General features: G+C 48.8%; 1 long non-coding RNA gene across 1 annotated transcript; it reads left to right on the top strand.

Annotated features, from left to right (window-relative positions):
• The first annotated feature begins 18051 nt into the window (after nt 1–18051).
• On the top strand, nt 18052–19779 carry LOC121052035. The gene is made up of 3 exons (XR_005807824.1): nt 18052–18080; nt 19262–19350; nt 19503–19779. It is a non-coding gene; the product is annotated as an uncharacterized LOC121052035 (long non-coding RNA).
• The last annotated feature ends 661 nt before the right edge of the window (nt 19780–20440 follow it).

Below are 20440 nucleotides of genomic sequence, written 5' to 3'. Positions count from 1 at the left end.
GCCTGCCATCCAGCGTCTTCGCTGACTCCATCTCAGTTGAGAACCAAGTCTTCACTCGCTGGCAGTCCTCCGCTGACTCCAAATCATCCGCTGATCTTCTTCTTCGGCCACACTGAATCTCTCTGATTTGAACTGAATTCCTCTACAACAAAGGCCGACCAAGAGATAAGCCTTACTATCCCTTTCTGTGATACTCACGTGCCTATGCAGAGACATGACTAACAATTTAAGGCCACACATAAATTATAGTTTTTTGCGCACATATGCAAGACACGTATCATCACTCACTTTAAGTGCAGCATGCTCACTAATTTGCACATGCTTTGCATCTATATGCTGCAACGTGACCATGATTATCTATGCTTTGTCTTCATATAACTTGACAGACTTGTATACCGTACACACGTGCATGCTCTGGTCAAATTACATTAATTGTCTGGCACATGCGAGGGTACAAGTCCTCAACTGGACACTTTGCTTACACAAACTATTATGCCTATTGATGATTAAACTTGGCTTATGTTTCTATGCGCCTGCACACGGCTATAGCTTAATTACTAGTACACACACATGTCAGAACTTCTTCACCTAATTATGCATGTGGCAGAAGCACATCAATTGTGCATATGTATATATAGTTGTGGTCCAACTTAATTAAACAGAACACATGGTATACGGCTAGTGACTAATAAGCCATGCCAATCAAAACATGTTACATGATGTGATGCATGCATTAGACATTATATGGCACCATGCCACTTAAACGTCCACGGTCCACAATACTAATGCATTACCCTGGCCCCCGGTCAATGCACATATCAAACATTTAATAATTTTACAAACTTATATGCTAATTGTTTGCTTTGTTTTGAGGTTCGATTAGCTCTCTCGGCAACTTCCTCAAAACGGAACCAATACTTCAACCTCAATTACGGGTTGACGAGCATTATCAGAATACTTTATCCGCCACAAGCAATGGACCGTCACGCTCAGCCAAACTCCGCTAGCCTCCAAATTGGCACAAGATAAGTAACTTCATCTTATCTTTTCCGCTCTTGCGATTAGAGCTACTACCATGCCAATGCCATGCTTTTACTACTTTTAAGCATGTTATTAGCAACTTTCCTACAAGTACATACTATACACATATCTCATGCTTCTATTTTTAAGTGCAACTCAATTAAATAAGTATGGGACACTCAAACAAAATTTTATTACTTGCTCTATGTGTTTATCATTTTTCATTCACACCAACCGCCAAGCGGTGAGGCAACGCCTCATAATGACAATGACCGCTACGCGGCATTGCAGTCAAGTTTCTCCTTCGAGAAAACAGCTAGGGACTAGTTAACACAGCCTACGGCAGCCATTGATCCGGCAGTTAACCCCGACGCTTGGGTATCTAAGATTGGGCTCGCTACCCAACACCCTCTGCTCCGCGCAGCTCCCCTCATCAAACAATTTCCCGACCATCCGGAGGTCTATAGCCAGGAGTGGGGGACTCCCTGGCGGGCCTAGCAGGGGCCCACCCGAAAGGGCACGAAGCGTTCGCTCCGACCAATTCTAGATGGACGACGCACTCGCACTAATTATGCTTGATATGCGGCACAAAGCTACGCTTTGGTATCAACCCGCAAGAACACCCTCCTTGACTGGGGACTTCGGGGACTTGTACATACAGCCTAGCATAATTAGCAACGGTCACGCTCATGCCTCAGGGCATCACCTTCGAGCTACCCGTTAAAGCCTCATGGCAACGCCAGGCTTTCGCGCTCGTGCCTCAGCGGCACCGCCAGGCTTTCGCGCTCGTGCCTCAGCGGCACCGCCACGATTTCGCGCTCGTGCCTCAGCGGCACCGCCACGATTTCGCGCTCGTGCCTCAGCGGCACCGCCAGGCTTTCGCGCTCGTGCCTCAGCGGCACCGCCACGATTTCGCGCTCGTGCCTCAGCGGCACCGCCACGATTTCGCGCTCGTGCCTCAGCGGCACCGCCAGGCTTTCGCGCTCGTGCCTCAGCGGCACCGCCACGATTTCGCGCTCGTGCCTCAGCGGCACCGCCAGGCTTTCGCGCTCGTGCCTCAGCGGCACCGCCACGATTTCGCGCTCGTGCCTCAGCGGCACCGCCACGATTTCGCGCTCGTGCCTCAGCGGCACCGCCAGGCTTTCGCGCTCGTGCCTCAGCGGCACCGCCACGATTTCGCGCTCGTGCCTCAGCGGCACCGCCAGGCTTTCGCGCTCGTGCCTCAGCGGCACCGCCACGATTTCGCGCTCGTGCCTCAGCGGCACCGCCAGGCTTTCGCGCTCGTGCCTCAGCGGCACCGCCAGGATTTCGCGCTCGTGCCTCAGCGGCACCGCCAGGTTCCGCTCATGCCTTCCCGGCACCCCGAGCTTCCGCTCACGCCTTCGCGGCACCCTTGAGCTTCCGCTCACGCCTTCGCGGCACCCTTGAGCTTCCGCTCACGAGCTCCCGCTCACGCCTTCGCGGCACCCTTGAGCTTCCGCTCACGAGCTCCCGCTCACGCCTTCGCGGCACCCTTGAGCTTCCGCTCACGAGCTCCCGCTCACGCCTTCGCGGCACCCTTGAGCTTCCGCTCACGCCTTCCCGGCACCCCGAGCTTCCGCTCATGCCTTCCCGGCACCACGAGCTTCCGCTCATGCCTTCCCGGCACCCACGAGCTTCCCGCTCATGCCTTCCCGGCACCACGAGCTTCCCGCTCATGCCTTCCCGGCACCCCGAGCTTCCGCTCATGCCTTCCCGGCACCCACGAGCTTCCGCTCAAGAGCTTTCCGCTCATGCCTTCCCGGCACCACGAGCTTCCGCTCATGCCTTCCCGGCACCCCGAGCTTCCGCTCATGCCTTCCCGGCAACCCCGAGCTTCCCGCTCATGCCTTCCCGGCACCCCGAGCTTCCGCTCATGCCTTCCCGGCAACCCTTGAGCTTCCGCTCACGAGCTTTCCGCTCATGCCTTCCCGGCACCCACGAGCTTCCGCTCATGCCTTCCCGGCACCCACGAGCTTCCGCTCATGCCTTCCCGGCAACCCACGAGCTTCCCGCTCATGCCTTCCCGGCAACCCCGAGTGTTTCGCTCATGCCTGCCCGGCAATCCTCGAACTTTACACTCATGTCTACTCGACACACCACACGTTAATGGAACATTGAATTCTTCTACCATTTGTCGCCCGTGACAAATTGAATTCTTTTCGCGTTCCATTAGTATGAGCGACAACCAAACAAACTTAAGCGTTCACGTATTCATCATTCACGAATTACAAACGTTTACCTTCGCAGCGCTCATACAACTTACATTTATCATATGCAATCCATATGCTCACACGACCATACGCGCTCTCGAGTTTGTACGTCATATTTGATCGTACTCGGCGCCATTCGCATGTATACATCAACATGTATCACGCACCCCATACGTTCATATATGCCAACGCATATCATTGCAACTCACATTTGTTGCCCAATGCAACGAGCATTCTACATATGCCTGTTTTTTGTCTTTGTTGTGCAGGTTAACGAGTCCCTTCTTGCTTACGGAGTTCGGGGACTTGTAGGGGCTCCGTACCGCCCGGTTACTTATGCTTGATGACTTCATGATTTGAACTCCCCAACCAAGAAGCTACTCTTACTCGGGGACTTCGGGGACTTGTACATACCTCCAACAATATGGAGTATTTGCTATCTCACCAAGCATAAGTAACACGCACTTTGGGACATCCACGAGACATGGCAAGACCCAACCGAGACATCCATCGTGTAGCCCTATGTTCAAGCTACGCCACGATATCCGGAAGTCGCAAATCCGCCGCCGGGAAGCCACCTTTCCGGCTTTGCCAAGTTGCCCTCACAAATAGGCTTTTCTATACTAGAATAGTTGTTGCTTGTCCCACATCGAAAACAATGTAAAGGAGATGGCTTCCTTCACCTATAAAAGGAACTCTCCTCCCACTTAAACATAAATCCATTCCATCACAATCCCATTACATACTTTGTAATCTTGTTGGGCCGCAAGGCTCGACACACTAGTACAACATTCAAGTGGACGTAGTCTCCCGCTCATGCGGAGGCGAACCACTATACATCTTGTGTCAATCTCTCTCTCTCTCTCTTTATTTATAGCTAACTAGAGTCCCCTCGGATTCTAACGTTAACACAAGTTGACGTTGCACCTCTTGTGCATCAGTTTCCATTAGAGTTGGAGTGAAGCCATGATCGATTGCAAAGTTAATTGCATTCCTGCACGCCAAAACCTCGGCATGTTCTGATGATATCAGTCCACGTAAAGGGCCTGCACCTCCCGCTAACATTGCACCACTTGAATCTCTTATCACAAAGCCAAAACCACCAGTCCTAGTGTTATGATGAAAAGAGCCATCAACATTGATTTTTAACACTCCTGCTGATGGAGCCACCCATGTTTGCACTCTTCTTCTACGAGTACTAACCATAATAGAGTTGGTATTATGAGCTCGAAACTCTTGTAGCCGAGAAGCAGCTCGAAGCAAAACATCAGAAGCCAACACACTCTTCCCCTCCCAGACCCGTGAGTTTCTTTCCTTCCAAATGCTCCATAGTAGAAAAATCAAAACCCCCAGTTCTGTAAGAGATAGACTCCTCACACAGTAACCAAACCATGTCAACAAATCACAGTCTGCTACTTGTGGTTCAAAACATGTCCTCCTCAAAATCACATGTCCCTATAGCACCTGCCTCTTAAAAGGGCAATCTCTGCACAGATGTAAAGTAGACTCACTCCTGCCTCTACACAAAACACAGCCTTGAGACTCTATCTGAACATGCCTTGTAGCTAACCTTTCCAGAGATGGTAAAATATCGTGACAAACCCTCCAAGCAAAAACTTTTGCTGCATTAGGAACCGAAACCTTCCAAATCCTCTTCCAAAAGTTCCCATTCACCACAAGAGTAAAAGGACTAAGGCCAGAAGAATGAGAAAATGAAAACCGATAACAGTTTTAACAGAAAACTCACCTTTTTTTCTCTAACTTCCACACCAATTTATCAGGTATATTCCTGCGACTGAGAGGGATGTTTAATATTATCTCTGCCTCCTCCCTACCAAACAAACTTCTAATCAGAGCCTCATTCCAAATTCCTGTAGTTAACAACAAATTACTAACCCTGCTAACTTCCTCCATTGGTGAAGCGTTGTTGCTCGGCCTCCCAGCCTGCATAGCAGGAACCCAACAATCTGACCATATGTTAACCTCCTCCCCATTACCTATCTGTCAACAAGAGCTCTCCTTCAGAAGATCCCTAGTGGAGCTAATACTTCTCCAAGAATACGAGGGGGAAGCATGGGGTGAAGCCAACCAAAAAGAAGACTCTGGAAAGTACTTTGCTTTATAAATTCTTGCAATGAGAGAACCCGGATGTTGAATCACCCGCCATGCCTGTTTTGCTAACATTACCGAGTTGAAATTTGTAAGACTCCAAAATCCCAATCCTCCTTCCTCCCTTGCTTATACAAAGCATTCCAAGTCTTCCAATGTATTTTCTTCTTATCCAAGGTAGTGCCCCACCAAAACTTGGCACACATTTGTTCCAAGTCCTCACAAAAATTCTTTGTCAATTGGAACACACTCATAGCATAAGATGGTAATGCTTGAGCTACTACCCGAATCAGAATATCCTTCCCTACACCACTTAACATCTTACCCTGCCAACCATCTATCTTCTTGGCTAAGTTATCTTTAATGTATTGGAAAGTAGTAGTCTTCTTCCTCCCCACATAAGTAGGAAGCCCGAGATATTTCTCATGTGAAGCCACCACTTCAACCCCCAATAAACTAGAGACTTCCTCTCTCATCTCTTCTGATACATTCTTGCTAAACACAACAGAACTTTTACTAAAATTAACGAACTGACCTGAAGCACGCCCATACATCTCAATGACATCCTGAATCTCATAACAGGCCTCCAAAGACGCATTAGCATAAAGCATACTATCATCTACAAACAAAAGATGATTGTTAATGCTTAAAAGTTCAGTGGTAGCTAAACTCTTGTTAACGCTGGTTCGATGGGCGGACCGCTACCTGTGATACTCAGAGTTTCTGCTACCTGTCAAATGAAATACAGCGGGCATTAGAGGGAGACCGGGCTGGGCGGTCTTCACTTCTCCGATGCCTAAGTTAGTCAATGTATTTGTGTTGACAAAGTAACAGTAGGTAAGTATTAAATGCGTAATTAATGAGGAGAGAGGAGATGACCTTTTATAGGTGAGGAGAGAGCTGATCTTCTCCATGTTTTTCGATGTGGGATTGATATGCTTTAGTCCCCAGCTTCTAGAGCTTCTGATGCTATCTTGGCGCGGGGCGTGGCAACGCGTCAGTGGTGATCTGGGGGCAAGTCGGGGCTCAGGCGGTAGCCTGCTTAGTTGTGTTCCCGACTGTCACTCCTCTGGCGGGAGTTGGTACCACGAGTGGTAGCATGAACGTAGCTCATTATAGCTAATTATGCTTGAAAATGCCTATATAAGTACAAGTCCCCCAAATCCCCAGTCAAGGAGGGCAATCTTGGTTGGGGAGTTGCCTAGCGGTTTTAAGCGTTGCTTCCGCCAGTGCATTGTCAACCATGGACTTACTGAGCAAGCACTTTGTACCCTTCCGGGTGGGCCTCTGCTAGGCCCCATAGGGAGTCCCCCACTCCCCAGCTAAGATAGACCTTCGTTTGGCCAGTGTATTGTTTGTTGAGGGGAGCTGCGCTGAGCAGAGGGTGTTGGGTAGCGAACCCAATCTTTGATACCCAAGTGGTTGGGGTCAACATGCCTGATCAAGGCCGTCGAAGACTATTGACGCATCCCCCTACCTGTCCCGGAGGACCATGTTTTGACTGCAACGCCGCGTTGCGGTCATTGTCAAAGTGAGGCGTTGCCTTGGGAATCGCCGCTGGTGGAAGTTCCTCCGCTGATGATAAGTGGCTGGCAATGTCGCGAGGACCTGCATGGCGATAGCCTTGTGCACGGCGTTGCAGTCAGCTGTGCCTGTCTTCCCAGGTGTTGAGGGAGACGTGTCGTTAGCGGAGTTGTTTTTATTGAAGACTGACTCACTTGGAATATGGCAAGGGAGAAGTTCCGCTAGCGGAGTTGCGCTTAGTGGAGACTATCTCGCTTGCAAGGTGGAGAGGGAGAAGTTCCTTCTCGATGGTTACCTTGGACAGACGCTTCGTGTGATGGGGTTCGATACGTGGCGTATATGTATTGGATTAGTGTGTGCGATAACGTCTCTTTAGCACGCCCGTCATCTCGTCATTAATGCGAGTAATTATTGACTTTGTAACCGAGTCGTCGCCTCGGTTAATCCGGGGAGTAAGTGCGTTTGTGGGGCACGTGTACAGTTGTGGCGCGAGTTTGATGTTGACATAAAAGATAAGGAAACTTTGTGTTTTGGCACTTCGTACTTTTTACCTTGTGTCATCATCTTCAAGCTTCACCCTGCATTCCGAGAAGAGGATTGCTAAGATTCTATTGAGTTGTCGATCCTTGAAGCACGAAGATCTCCACCAGTGAAGAGAAGCGTCTTTGGTCGCATCAAAGTCTTCATCCTTGAGGTTGGTATTCTGAATCCCATCCCTATTTTATTGGATTTTTGTGTTTGCTTTTGTCAGTTTCTGGGTTTTTTTTTTCCGATTTGGGGTGCTCTGTTCCTCCCGGGTGTGCTCTGAGGGTGTAAAGCGAGTTTTGGGGATGGGTTTTGGTGTTTGGTAAAGAGTCGGGGTTTAGGGGTTTGCTGGATGGTCGAATCTGAGTTTTTGAGTATACGGGTGCTCTCCGTTCTTGTTTTGGTATTTGCCGGGCAATTGTTTTTGATGTTCTTGGATGTAAATGGTAAAGGGATGGTATAGATCTTGTACGAACTGACTGATTTGAGTTTTTAGGGTTTTGGGATGGCTAGCGTCATAGAGATTTCAAGCGGTGCGGATTCCAGGTCTGACGAGTCGCTCAACATGGCGGATAGGGTTTTTATTGACTTGTTGCGTCCGTCTGCCCATGCAAGAACTTCCTGGTCCGAACCCCTAGACATTGCCCCGCTACAGACCATACCTTGGGAAGTTGCCATGGGTCATGCTGGTCGTCTTGAGAGTTCTATGGCGGGAGAGGATGTCGCTACTCGCAAAAGGCGAGAGGATAGGCTGGCGAGTATTAGTGCCGCTAGCGGCTCTGCTGATGGGGTGAGAGAGGCTGGCGGGGAAGAGGTTGAGTCAGCTTGGGTTCTCTGCGATGGTACCGCGGTTGACGAGGCAGGAGGGCCGATGACGGTGGCCGCCGTTAACTGTGTGAAGTGGGTGTTCCGCCTGCCAGGCGTTGTGAAACTGCGACCGCCGTTGAAGGATGAGACGGCGTCGTTCCTGCCAGCAGGGCATGCCGCCGTGCACGAGACGATCTTCCGCCAGGGAGTGACATTACCTTTGCTGCCAAATCTCCAGATTTTGGTTTGTGAGTTTGGCATCGCCTTTGGGCAAATTTGCCCTAATATGTGGCGGTTGCTGATGGCACTTAATTCACTTTGGTGTCTGTCTAGTTGTGAGGATCCAACCATGGCGGAGGTGCTGCATTTCTATGAGTTGGTGTACGTGAAGCGCCAAGGATGCAGCGCTCAAGTGAATCTGAGTCGTCGGCAGGGGGCGCCCAAGCTAATCGAGAACTTGAAGGACTCCATGTCGCCCTGGCGGGGAACCTTCTGTGTTGCCACCACCGGCTGGGAATATCAAGCGGGGTCGAACGATGGAGGGCCGACCTTTAGGATTAAGTCAGAATTCCAACCTATGCGAGGTTGTTGGTCTGCTGCCGTTTAGAGTTGATTTTTGTTGCGTAATAATTCCCTGTTGTAATGACCACTTCGTTGTTGTTTTTTTTGTGTAGCGGGCCTGCGTTATAGCCTGACGTGCGAAGAGGAGTGCCGCTTGGCAAGGATCCGCTGCTGCTGGCAGAACCGCAACTTGCTAGATCTCCGCCTACTTACCGGTTGGGAGATGCTGGTCGATCAGCCGTTGACACGAGCCCTTGGTAAGTACCTTCTATTGATGTGTGGCTTAGTTCGATTGTCATGAAGCTAACCCGTTTGTTCTTTGTAGACTCTCCACCGGGTAACAGAGCGAGCAGCGAGGCGTTCGAAAAAGCCATGGATCGCGCATAGATCAACAATTTCCTGTAGAGCACGTATGCCTCTGGGCTAGAGGCTTAAAAGACCAACGTCGACCCTCAAACATTAACGCTGAGCCTATATGAGGTTCCCGTGGTGTTGCCGATGCCGCATCACTCACACCTCGGCCCCGACTGCTCGCCATTGGTGCAGGCGGGAGCTAGCGAAAGAAATGTCCCTACCGCGCCAGTGCGGCAGAAAGAGAGGGTGCCCGCCATTAGGCGTGGGTCGAAAAAGAGGGTAGCGCCCACACAGGAGCCAGTGACTATTGCGGGGATGGAGCCGTAGATGGGAGCTTTCCCCGTTGCCGCTGGTATGACACAGGTGGTACACTAAGCAAAGCGGCGACAAAACGACCTGATCAGCGAAGAAGATGCTGCCGATGTGGAGACTATTGGGGTACGCCAGCAGAAGAAGGCAAGGCAAGCCCCCTTGAAGGCCACCGTGACCGCTGGGCCGGAGGTGCAGATGAGCGACCTTGACTCGTTTGCGGCATACGCTGAATTCCTGTCGAAGCCTGAGCGGGAGTTTATCTTCCACCTCTGCGAGCGGTTAGGTTTCAGCGGGCTGGAGGGAATCGTGCGCTCAACCGCCATTGATCAGTCGCCCTACAGCTTGGCTTTCTGGCACTTGTCCGTTGGGCTGCATGAGATGTTCTTGGCAGCCGCAAAGCAGCCCCGGGTGGAACGGCAGCTTAGGGAAGAGGTCGTCTCCAGCGGGAGTTAGCGGAGGCTAAGGATAGGTTGGCGGATGCAGAGTGGCGCCTGACTAAGGCAGAATGTGATGTCGCTGATGCCCGCCACAAGCTGTCTGTCGCCGTTGAGCGGGACGTGAAGCGGAATGACCACGTCTCTAGGCTGGAGTAAGACATAGCCCTGCTGAAAGATCAAGTGGCGGCAAAGGCCAAGAAAGTTGAGATCCTTCAGCGGGATTCTGCCGCTAAGTCTGCTGCGGTGAAGAGGCTGTAGGCTGAGGTTGCTCGCGTAGGATCGGAGGGGACTCGTGTGGCGTCTAAAGCCGTGGAAGAGTTTAAGCAGTCAGCGGAGTATAAGAAAGCGTTGACTGGCAAAGGCCGGTGCTATTGCCAACGTGGAGCTGCTGAAGCAAAAGGGCGCCATTGACTGGGTCAAGTCGTCCCAACCCGTTGGGTCGTCAAGTCAGAACACACCGCCAGCTCAGGGTGTGGTTGGTGCCGAGGTTGAGGGTGCCCGCTCAGGTAGCGGAGAGAATGGTGTGTGTCCGGCGGACGACTCTCAGTAGACCCCGCCTCCAACTCAGTCCGAGGTCTCCTGTGCTGGCTTTCTGGCCGCCCACATCCGAGCGGATGGTACCATTGTAACACCAAGCCCTAGCGCTCGTGGGTCCGATCAGACGAGCTGTCAATCCGAGCAACAACCGCAGCCAGAGGGAGAGATTGCTGTTGAAGTCCCTCATCAATGAAGATAGCTCCACAGCTTGTAGTGCCGCTGAGTCCCTTGTTTTTGTTTTGGTTTTTGTTTTTTGTTTTTTGTGTGTGTCGCTAAGGCCCTTTGTAATGCAACAATATTCTTGGGTGGGTAGTCCCGACCCCTTATATACAACTGGTATTTTGTTTTTGGAATTTTTCCAAGTGTGGATGCGTTTTGGTGATTGCGTTGTTTGAATATTTAATTTCTGAACCGTTAGAGTTTTGACTTGTTTTGTGATTCAATGAAACATTAAAGGGATTAAAATTGTTCCAAGTGCACGATGTAGTGGACGTAGTCCGCTTAATACTGTTGGCGTTGCCAGTTTATTCTTATGCTTGGACTTGGCGACAATGGTTTGAATAATTCCTCGTTTCATTGATAGCTGATATGTTAGCGTTTACAAAAATTGGGGTTGTACACGGTGGGTCACTTCCCTTAGCTAAATATTGAGTCAAAAATTTAGCTAAACCAAGATGCTCTAGGGTAGTGGTATGACTACTTGTAGTAATATCGAAGGTGTTCGGTATTCCAAGGGTGGGTCGTCGTGACACCATCCTTGTCCATCAGATAGAAGGTGCCGGGGCTAGCGACTTCCACAATTTCGTATGGACCTTCCCAAGTTAGGCGGAGTGCTGTTGGCGGTGGAATGACTTCCTTCATTACCCAATCCCCCAGTTGGAGGTTCCGGGCCTTGACCCTGGCGTTGTAGAAACGCGATACTCACTACATGTTTTGCAAATTGTGCAAATGGGCCTCGTGTCATTTTTCCTCTAGGAGGTCTCTGTCAAGGTTGACGCCCTCGCCGTTGGTTTCGGGGTAGTAGCCTTCTACCCTAGCGGTAGGTTGAGTTACCTCAATGGTAAGAATGGCCTCAGTTCCGAACATCATGCAGAATGGTGTTTCACCAGTGGCGGAAGTTAGGGTAGTTCTAATGGCCCACAGAACTTCCGGAAGCTTCTCCGCCCACAAACCCTTGGCGTCATCTAGCTTCTTTTTTAGCAGTTTTTTTATTATGTTGTTTGCTGCTTCGACCTGGCTGTTGGTTTGGGGGTGAGCGACAGATGCAAAACTCATCTTGGTGCCCAGGTTAGCGGTGAAAGATATGAGTTCCTTATTGTTGAACTGTGTGCCGTTTTCTGTGATGATAGTGTGGGGGACACCATAGCGGCAATAAATGTTCTTCCAGAGGAAGTGGGTTACCTTGGTGGTGGTGATTGTCGTAAGTGGCTCCGCCTCTATCCAATTGCTGTTGTAGTCGATGGCGACAATGATGTACTTGAACTGGCCTTTGGCAATTTGGAATTTTCCCATCAAATCCAGGCCTCACGTGTAGTGAATCCATGGGCCAATGATGATCGACAATGGTTCCGCCGGGGCATGTGGGAGATCAGCATACTGTTGGCATTTATGGCAAGATTTAGATATCCTTCTGGCGTCGTCGCCGAGCGTAAGCCAAAAGTAGCCTTGTCGCATTGTGCGATTTGCCAAGGATCTGGCGCTCGAGTGGTTCCCACATTCCCCGCCGTGTATCATTGTCAGAACGACTTTCCCTCCTCTGGGTTAGACACCGGAGGTTGGGGTGTGTGAACCCCTGGCGGTATTGTCATTCTGGATGTTGTAGCGGGTTGCTCTTCGTTTGAGCTGTCGTGCTTCGACCTTGTCCTCTGGCAATGTTCCATTGCGCTTGTATTCAATGATCTCGTTTATCCAACTAGGATTGACCTCAATGTTGAAGATCTCCGCTAGGGTTTTTGTGATGCTAGGCCTGTCAAGACACTCCACCCTTGTATCCGTTGGACTTTGTTATGGCTGAGCGGTTGCTAGTCTGGCTAGTGAATCGGCTTTGGCGTTCTTTTCCCTGGGGATTTGTGTGATGGTGTGAAATTTGAATTTTTTGAGGAGCGTCTTAACGTAGCCCAAGTATGCCGCCAACTGTTGATCCTTGGCCTGGAAACTGTCATTGACTTGGTTGTCGACTAGCTGGGAGTTGCTGAATATGTTGACATTGTCAGCTCCTGAGTCGATGGCAAGGAGTAGGCCGGCGATGAGCACTTCGTATTCCGCCATGTTGTTTGAGGCCTTGAAGTTGAATTTTAACGCGTATTCTACGTTCAGTCCCCCTGGCCCTGTCAAGATGACTCCGGCACCACTGGCCTTGGCACAAGCGGAGCTGTCCACGTGTAGGTTCCAGTCCGATTGCTGGGGGGCTGGTCCTTCAGTGGTTATCATTGCTGTGCTGGGCTCTACCTCTATGTTGGGTTCAACCTGACGCTCAGTGAGCTAGCAATGAAGTTCGCCACCGCCTGGGCCTTCATGGCGGTTCTTGGTTTGTAGTCAATGTCGAACTTGCTGAGCTCGATGGCCCATTTGCTGAGGCGCCCCGAGTGCTCAGGGTTCTGCATTACCTGCCTCAGTGGTTGATTCGTTAAGACATGAATTGTGTGGGACTGAAAGTACTGGCGGATGCGTCTAGCGGCGACGATGAGTGCGAGGGCTAGCTGCTCCAGAGGGGGATATCTTGTTTCAGCCCCATTCATGCCTCTGCCGGCGTAGAAAACGGGGAGCTCATCTTGGCCGTCCCGCCGGACAATGGCGCAGCTTACCGCTGACTGTGATACCGCTAGGTATATGTACAATGTTTCTCCTTGCACTAGGATAGAGAGGAGCGGAATTGCTGCCAAGTACTCTTTCAAGCTCTAGAAAGCTGCCTCACAGTCTGGGTTCCAGTCGATGACCTTCTTGTGGGTTGTCTTCAGGACTTTGAAAAATGGGAGACATCTGTCAGTGAGTCTTGAGATAAACCGAGATAGAGCGGTTAGTTTTCCCTGGAGGCTTTGAACGTGCTTTTTCCACTCCGAAGCCTTCATGTTGAGGATGGCTTGTACCTTGTCAGGGTTGGCCTCTATGCCCCGCTCACTGACTATGTAACCCAGAAATTTGCTGGCGGTGACACCGAAGAAGCATTTTTCTGGGTTGAGGCGCATACCGTAGGCTAAGAGAATGGTGAATATAATTCTGAGGTTTGCCACGTGTCCGCTGGCCTTTATGCTTTTTACCAACATATCGTCCACGTAGACCTCGATGATTTTTCCCAGATGCTCAGCGAACATAGCATTCATCAGCCGCTGGTAAGTTGCACCGGCGTTCTTTAAACCGAAAGGCATGACATTGTAGCAGTATGGCCCTTGTCGATGGTGAAGGAGGTGCACTCTTGGTCATCAGGGTGCATCTTGATCTGATTGTAGCCGGAGAAGGCATCCATCATGCTGAGTAGCTCGTGGCCAGCGGTTGCATCGACCAATTGGTCTATGCGAGGTAGCGGGAAACTGTCATTGGGGCATGCCTTGTTGAGGCCCTTGAAGTCCACACACATTCGTCACTTTTTGACCATGACCAAGTTGGCAATCCACTGAGGGTAACTTACTTGGTGGATGAATCCAATGCTCTGGAGCTTGGCAACCTCTTCCCCTATTGCACAGTATCTCTCTTCATCAAAGGCCCTTCGCCGCTGCTTGATAGGGTAGGCGGATGGTTTGATGCTCAATTTATGCGTTATGATCTCGGGGGAGATGCCTGGCATGTCAACGTAGGACCATGCAAAGACGGCGGCGTTGTCACGTAGAAACTGGGTGAGTTCAGCCGCTACCTTTGGATCTAGCTGAGCGCCGATGCGGATTGCCTGCTCAGGGTGCTCGTCGGATATGCTGATAGTCCTTAAGGATGTTTTTGGGTTGACAAACTCTTTCTTGACATACTTCTTCTCCTCATTCCTGGGGTCCTCAAAGATATCTGGTCCCGCTGCATGATTTCCCAAAGTTAGGATTTCATGGCGGTGCGCTGATCGTGCCATGGTTGTGGAATAACACTCTCGTGCCAGTTGTTGACTTCCCTTTACACAGCCTGTTCCGTTGGGGGTGAAGAACTTCATGAGGAGCATGTACCCGGTGATGATGCACTTGAGTTTGTTAAGTGTCGGTCGACCAATGATGGCGTTATATGAACTGAAGCAGTCCACAATGATGAACTCTGTATGGATTTCCGCCATACGTGGATTGGCGCCGATAACCAGTCGCATATAGTCGGAACCTAATGGCTGTGTGACATCACCGGAAAAGCTAAGTAATGGCTCATGATCCTGCAGTAGTTTTCTGTTCCGCAGAAGTTTGTCGTAGCACCTGTTGAAGATGACATTTACAGCGGAGCCACTGTCGACAAGGATCCTTCCCACTGACCATTTATCTAGTATGGCGTCGATCAAGAATGGATTGTCGTGGGGCAAATGTACTCCGCGTTCCTCCTCCTCTGAGAAGGTAATGGGCTGCCAACCAGATTTTGGGAGTTTAGCAGACCTCTCATAGCGGATATTGCACACCTCCTTGGGGTGATTAGCACACACATAGCGTTTTTTTTCCCTATGAGACATATTGGTGATTGGAGCACCACCGTCGATGGTGTTGATGCGGCCCAAGGGCTCAATGTTAGGGATCACGGGCGGTGGTTGGTGTACCTTGAATTGTTCCATCTAACCTTCTCGGTATAGAGTCTCAATGGCCGTTTTGAGGGCATTACAATTGTTGGTGCTGTGGCCGCTGTCCTTGTGATATTTGCACCACTTGCCAGTGTTTCTGGGCTTTCCGACCCTTGGGTATTTTCTTGGGGGTGGTGGCGGAACCTGGTCCTTGCACTAGTCGTATATTTCCTCGTATGAGGCCGTGAGCACTGTAAACACTGAGTACCGCTGGGATGACTCCGTCTGTTTATTACCGTTATCCCCCTGAAATGAGCGGCTGCTCCTATTGTAATGCTGGTCCTTCTACCGCTTGCTCTGGTGGTTGTCCTATTGCCACTCTCTCTTTTTATCAGTTGGCGGTGCAGCAGAGGTTTTGCTAGTGGTTTCCTGATGGCTGGCGGAGGGTTGGGTGGACTTTACAGGGGTTGGTGGTGGTGGGGGGGGGCTTCTCCATATGTAATGAATTCTGCCTGTGCATGGATGACAGCCTCACTCAGGGCATGGTTGTAAGCGGCATTTAGTTGGTTGTAATTGAGGTGATAGAGAAATGGCCCCTTGAGGAGTCCCTACTTGAAAGCTGCAAGCGCCATTGTTTTATCAAGATCGTAGCACTGGGACGTTGCCGCTCGCCACCTGGTGACAAACGCCTTCAATGTCTCCTCCGCCCCCTGTTTGAGGTAGAATAGTTGAGATGTATTGTGGTGTCTGGCAGCCAATAGGATGAACCGAGAGAGGAAAGCATTTGATAGTGCATTGAACGAGTCGATGGACCCGGGCGGGCACTCAAAAAACCAACTCATTGCCTCACTATCCAGCGTTTCGCTGAACAAGTAGCAGAGGGTGGCATCATCGAAGCCTTTGTTATTGGTGACTTTTTTGAAGATGTCCATATGGACAAAAGGGTCAGTCATGCCGCTGTAATGTGACATCTTTGGTGTCTTTACGTGTGCCGGGCGGATAGCATGCAGGATCCTGGGGGTGAGTGGTCCCGTTCTGGACACAAAGAGTGGATTTGGTATTGGCGTTGGGGCGCCTGCCTCGGCCCGGATTAGCCTTTGCTCTAATTATTGCATTCGCTCCAGTATTAGGGCGGTTGTGTTTCCATCAGGTCCTGCCTGGATGTTCCGCTGAACCAACTCTTGCCTGGCCGGGGACAGGCGTATTACCCTCGGTTCTGACCCTGATTGTTGAGCGGCTGGTGTGTGGCTGTGACTCCGCCTCCTGCTCCAAAATTAGTCGGGGTTCAGGAGGTGGTCCCATTCCTCATAGCTTTGGTGGGTTCAATGGTACTTACATCTGTATGATTGATCCAGGTACTAATCCACCGGTGTTGGGCTGACTGCGCCTGGTGCTCCGCGATTGCTCGCTTTGCGCTGGGTTGGCGTTTGCTTCCAGCGCCCTCTTCAGCTCGTCAAATTTTGACATCAGCGTGGCCACCTGCTTTTGTGCCCCGACCTTTTCTCTGCGCTCCTGCTCGCGCTCTCGATTTGCCTTGTGAAGATCCGCTAGTGCCAGCTCATACATAGCGAAGAGGTCCTGCACCTGAGGGCCGCTGCCGCTCGGCTGAGCCTCCGCTGTAGGTTGGGTTGGTGGGACCTGGGAACTGGCCCGGGGTTCCCTGCTGGGGTTGACGTGTAGACCCTGTGAAATTTCGAACATCACTTTTTGACGGAATAATTTTTCGTGACCTTTGTTTGGTCAAAGAATTTTGGAAATAGTTTGGGCTTGGGCCTTGGGTCCAAGAATAGCATAAGGTTAGAGTCCAAAATTTACTTTGGACACCCAACAGACGGATATGCTAGTGAACCTAGCCCAATAAGTTAGTTGACCTTTGACCCGAACATCTGTCTTGATCTAATAAGGTTCTTGTAGCTCATAATAACATCTTTGCATAATTTTGAAATATACTTGTGCGTGCGTTTACGATTTCTAGTTTTACTTTATTTCTTGACCATTAGTTGAATTCCTATCCGCTTTACCCGACACTTGCTCATCACCCATCCCTCCGACTTTATTAAAAAAAAAAAAAAAAACTATTTATTTACTCCTTATGTTTTTCAAACTCGAGCGAAATTCCGACAAAATCTACTATGCCATTTTTCTACCCAAATACAAGCTTGGTGAGGCCCAATCCTTATTTGGTCATGCCAATACCTTAATTTGAGTTTACTTGCATTTACTTATTTTACTTTTATTTTTCCCCATCACTTTGGTTTTTACAACTTCTTGTTTTTACCCAAATTTATCTGCTCAAGCTGAGCCTTCTCTTTCACACGCAAAGAGCTTTTCCTCTTTCCTTGTTCACGTCAGAATTGGGCTGAGAGAAAGAAAACCTCAATCAGCAACACCCTTCCACGTTGCCAACATGCATATGGCAACTCCTCCAAGAACATCATCTCAGACCTTCAAAAGGGAGAACCCAGGCCATAAATCGTCATTCACCCTTCTCTTCTCACCTTTCCTCTCGTCCCTGGACACATCAGTGTGTTTGCGTGCCTCGAAACTCCTAATTAGGGACCTCCGATCAAAAAACTTTCTTCACTAAAGTTGTTCGTCTATGTCTTCTATATCTATCCTCAAAATTTCAGCTCCATTGGAGTTTATTTGAGTCCTGTACACCCCTCGAAGAGGAAGCTGTTCTGAAACAAGCCTGTTCCGGATTTCTGCTTGAATTCCCCCTCTTGCTCTACCCGAATCCCTCACATCTTACTTGAGACTGATACAAACACTTGGTAGATTCTGGAACCATCAAGTTCCCCTTTCTTTCTTCAATTTTTAGGCTCAATACGTTCAAAACAACTATTCCACATATTGAGAAGTTTATGTGGCACTCTGCATGTTCGAGATTGAGCGAACTTCTTGGCCTGCGGCTGGACTCGATCCAATCAGCTCCCTCAGCTCTCTTTCCTGTTGAAATCATCAAGAGAAACTCACCTTTTTGATTAGTCTTTGGTGAGTATCATCTTTTCCATAAAACTCTATATATTTTTTGTTGTTATTACGAATCCTTGAAGATTATGAACTTGTCACTACTGTTGTTGGTATCTTGTTGCCTTAATTTTGATTTGTCATCCATTCTAATGTCTAGGGATTCTGCTAGGTCATGGCTACACCTTGAGTATAAGAATCGTATTTGGTTCAAAGGTTATTTGTTGTTTGTAGCTGTCCAAATATCATGATTCAACGCATTATGTCATCGAGCTACAACACCTGCCCATATAGTATTAGAAAGTAACCTGAGCTATAGATCATTGGGAGCATTAGACATGCCTCTTAAGTGTGTTGGATTTGTGCTAGAACATGGTTATTTTGAACATTGAAATCATGCTTGATCAAAGAGTTTATTTGTGTTACTGTTGTCCAAACACCATGTCTTCAAAACATCATGTTAGTGAGCTACAAGACCTTCCCCTTATAGTATTGAAGGGTGACTGAGACTTTAAGCCCTTAGAAGCTTTAGATACTTTCTATAGGTGTCTTAGAGTCTACTTAACCAGCCATTTTGGGTACCAAACGAGCTTTACACAAAAGAACCAATTTCTGCAGTTTTCAGTTTCCAGTATAATCTGACCCAGCTGCATTCCTTTCAAAACTGGAGCTGAATCGTTCAGAATTTGGGATCAGTTCGTTCTGGAGAAAGATAGTAAATACATATATGAACATTCCAGAATTTGAATTACCCCAAAATCATTTTTCTAGAATTAGTTATGCAATTTTGAAATAGGTGGACAGAAGCTGTTATTTCTGGAGAAAACCTGCACATTGTTTTACTTTAGCTTCTGAAACCTTTAGTCTTCACATGGCTTCACTCAAAATTCTATAACCATTTCATTCTTACTGAGTTGGTTGTTAAACCATCTTCTTTCCAAAATTTTCCAAGAATCACCTCAAGTATTTTGGACACTCTTCCTTGGCCCTTAACAGTTCCTACTTAAACTCTGTTTCCAGCTTTTGACAACTTGTCTTCTAAAGGTGTTTTTGCCACTTTTTCCTGAAAAACCAACTCTCCCTTAGAGCCCTAATGGTCTGGTTATTAGTTAGTAATTAGGCTAAAGTAAAGGTTTTCTTCGGAGAGTAATGTGAGTGAATAGCTAGCCTAGTTTATCGTGATTAATGTCACTTATTTGGTCTAGGCTTGATATCTTGGTAGGATCTTGTGAAGTGGTGGTTGCTACAAGGTTGCATTGAGGCCAAGTGCTGCAAGAGAAAGCTCGAGTTCCAGGTAGGGGATGCCTTTAACTCTATCTATGCTTTTCTTGCATATACCATGTTTTATATGAGGCCTCTTGCATGTTTTGGAAATTATCTGTTTTTGCAACTTGAAATGGTTTGCGTGGATTGGATTGATGTGTTGGCAATTGATGGGGATATAAGGAGAGGTCAGTTCCTCCTTGAGCCACCGGTGGTGGGCAGTGTGCACCATGCCCTTGTTATCTCCCCTTTGTCTCTAGCCTTGTGATTATTGAATTCCGAAAAGTGATTGGCTAGATGGACGGGTGTGATGGAAGTGTGAAAGATGATCAATTGCCGTGGGATTGTAGTTACGTGGTGACGATCACGTGGAAGCGCAAACCGGTTTTTATCTACTTCTTTTATTCAAAACGATAACTCTTGTTTTTAAACTTAGATATGGGGGGGGGCATGGGCAATGACTGCATGTAGGAGCCTAACCCCTACTTTAGTTTGTTTTGCAGGCTGTTGTTGTCGAAGCTTGGGTACGGAGGATGATCCTTGGAGGCCAAAATTTGTTTTGTTTAAGGTTTATTTTATTTGGCTTGTTTGATTTCGTTAAATTTTTGTAACGTTACGTATGGTTGATGATGTGTGTGATTGCTTACCACCAAAGTGGAACCCTAGGGTTAGAACCTCCATTTGAGTTTAGGTCCTAGTGGGCTAAACCTAGAAGATTCACGTAACTTACCATTCAATGAACTTAATGCAAACTTGAGCTAAGAACTAAAAATTGACATAGGTTCTAAAACTCAACACAACACCACCTTCCTTTCCTCTTCCTCGCCTAGTTCGTAATCTTGTGATTACGACCCAAGCCTACCATACAAGCCCAAAAATCTCGGGCTTATAGATTTCTTGTTTTCCAACCTAAAAGCCTTGTCTCTTTGATGAATTCTAGGCCCAAAACACTTACTCCAAGTGTCACGGGTGTAGGGTTCCTTGGGGAGACAGCGCTGTGGTAATCCGGTCTCCGGGTCGCCACATGACGAGCGTACTGAATAGTGCATGGTTAACATTAACCGCTGGATTGACGTTGATCACCGGGTTGGTGGATTGATCCTCCTGCTCAGTGTTTTCCC

The sequence above is a fragment of the Rosa chinensis genome, chromosome 3 (genome assembly GCF_002994745.2).
Source record: "Rosa chinensis cultivar Old Blush chromosome 3, RchiOBHm-V2, whole genome shotgun sequence".
NCBI classification, from domain to species: domain Eukaryota; kingdom Viridiplantae; phylum Streptophyta; class Magnoliopsida; order Rosales; family Rosaceae; genus Rosa; species Rosa chinensis.
The sequence above is the reverse complement of the archived record's forward strand: the minus strand, read 5'-3'. Positions and strand labels throughout refer to the sequence as shown.